Raw genomic sequence first — 2,996 nt, forward strand, 5'->3', positions numbered from 1 at the left:
AGTTCCCCAAGGGGGGGGGGGGTTTCGGTAACCCCTCCGGCACTCCGGTTTTACCCGAAACTTTCCGGAACACTTCCGGTGTTCGAATATAGCCGTACAATATATCAATCTTTATGTATCAACCATTTAGAGACTCCTCGTCATGGCCATGATCTCATCCGGGACTCTGAACAAACTTCGGTCATCAAAAACACATAACTCATAATACATATCGTCATCGAACGTTAAGCGTGCGGACCCTACGGGTTCAAGAACTATGTAGACATGACCGAGACACATCTCCGATCAATAACCAATAGTGGAACCTGGATGCTCATATTGGATCCTACATATTTTTACGAAGATCTTTATCGGTCAAACCGCATAACAACATACGTTGTTCCATTTGTCATTGGTATGTTACATGCCCGAGATTCGATCGTCGGTATCATCATCATACCTAGTTCAATCTCGTTACCATCAAGTCTCTTTACTCGTTCAATAATACTTCATCCCGCAACTAACTAATTAGTCACATTGTTTGCAAGGCTTATAGTGATGAGCATTACCGAGAGGGCCCAGAGATACCTCTTCGAAACACAGAGTGACAAATCTTAATATCGATCTATGACAACCCAACAAACACCTTCGGAGACACCTGTAGAGCACCTTTATAATCATCCTTTTACGTTGTGACGTTTGGTAGCACACAAAGTGTTCCTCCGGTATTCGGGAGTTGCATAATCTCATAGTCTGAGGAACATGTATAAGTCATGAAGAAAGCAGTAGCAATGAAACTGTAACAATCATAATACTAAGCTAATGGATGGGTCACGTCCATCACATCATTTTCCTAATGATGTGATCCCGTTCATCAAATGACAATGCATGTCTATGGTTAGGAAACATAACCATCTTTGATTAACGAGATAGTCTAGTAGAGGCATACTAGGGACACTTTGTTTTGTCTATGTATTCACACATGTACTAAGTTTTCGGTTAATACAATTCTAGCATGAATAATAAACATTTATCATGATATAAGGAAATAAATAATAACTTTATTATTGCCTCTAGGGCATACTTCCTTCACCTGGAAGGCCTACGGTGGCCATCTTTGGCTATATGGTGTGTTTTGACCTGGAAAAATCAGAAGGAAGCTTTTGGGGCGAGGCGCCACCGTATCGAGGCGGAACCTGGGCAAAACCAATCTAGGGCTCCAGCGGAGCTATTCTGCCGGGGAAACATCCCTCCGGGAGGGGGAAATCATCGCCATCATCATCACCATCGAACCTATCATTCAGAGGGGGTCAATATCCACCAACATCTTCACCAACACCATCTCCTCTCGAACCCTAGTTCATCTCTTGTATTCAATCTTGGTCCCAAAACCTCAGATTGGTACCTGTGGCTTGCTAGTAGTGTTGATTACTCCTGGTAGTTGATGCTAGTTGGTTTTTTCGGTGGAAGATCATATGTTCAGATCCTTAATGATAATTAATACTCCTATGATTATGAACATGAATATGCTTTATGAGTAGTTACGTTTGTTCCTAAGGACATGTGAGAAGTCTTGTTATAAGTAATCATGGGAATTTGGTATTCGTTCGATATTTTGATGAGATGTAAGTTGTCTTTCCTCTAGTGGTGTTATGTGAACATCGACTACATGACACTTCACCATGATTTGGGCCTAGGGGAAGGCATTGGGAAGTAATAAATAGATGATGGGTTGCTAGAGTGATAGAAGCTTAAACCCTAGTTTATGCATTGCTTCGTAAGGGGCTAATTTGGATCCATATGTTTCATGCTATATATGGTTAGATTTATCTTAATTCTTATTTCGTAGTTGTGGATGCTTGCAGGAGGGGATAATCATAAGTGGGAGGCTTGTCCAAGGAAGGGCAGCAACCAAGCACCGGTCCACCCACATATCAAATTATCAAAGTAACGAACGCGAATCATATGAGCATGATGAAAACTAACTTGACAACAATTCCAATGTGCCCTCGGGAGTGCTTTGCTTTATATAAGAGTTCGTCCAGGCTTGTCCTTTGCTACAAAAAGGATTGGACCGCCTTGCCGCACCTTAGCTACTTTTGTTACTTGTTACCTGTTACGAATTATCTGATCATACAACTATCTGTCACCGATAATTTCAGTGCTTGCAGAGAATACCTTGCTAAAAACGTCTTGTCATTTCCTTCTGCTCCTTGTTGGGTTCGACACTCTAACTTATCTAAAGGACTACGATAGATCCCCTATACTTGTGGGTCATCAGCTTCGTGCTCGCAGCGGCGGCGGACATTGGGGGGTGGGAAGCTTCGGTGCCCCAACAGTGAGACAGTGGTGGCGGTGAGGTGGAGACGTTGGGGGAGGTGTTTCGGCACCGACTGCTGGCAGAGGCACCGAGAAATGGGCGGCGACGATGATGTGGCAGAGGTAGGCGAGGGTTTGCTATCGATATGGGGTGGAAGAGGATGGTCGATGTGCCACCGACTAGTGGGCCAGGGGGAGGACTAGGCGGGTGCCGCGCGCGTCCGTTTCGTCTCCGCTCTGTAAGGGCATTCTTGTCCCTTAGTAGTTTTGGTGATTGATGACAATGCTTTTGCGGACTAATCATGTGTACTGAGCTTTTCAGATATATCATGACTAAACACAAGATGATTTGATGCCCCTCAAAGATTATTGAAGACGGCGTTTCTCTATGGTTCTTTTTGGTGGAGTTGAGTCGTAGGAAAGCCGTACTATTAAGAGGGGGTTCGCTCTAGAAAGGTTTGGGTGGAATCTCATGTACACCTCCCTTTTACACCACCTTTCCTTTGGCTCTTTGGAGTTCTCCTCCGTCTCACCTTTTCTCTGCGAAATGAAGGACTCCGAGTTGCTCTTCTCAGGCTAGCGGTAGTACTGCTCCTCTGAGCGGTACTACCGCAGGAGCCAGCGGTAGTACCGGGCTCCGGCACGGTAGTACCATGGGCTTCCACGGTAGTACCACTCCTCCTAAGCGGTAGTACCGT

The sequence above is a fragment of the Triticum dicoccoides genome, chromosome 6B (genome assembly GCF_002162155.2).
Source record: "Triticum dicoccoides isolate Atlit2015 ecotype Zavitan chromosome 6B, WEW_v2.0, whole genome shotgun sequence".
Lineage (NCBI taxonomy): Eukaryota > Viridiplantae > Streptophyta > Magnoliopsida > Poales > Poaceae > Triticum > Triticum dicoccoides.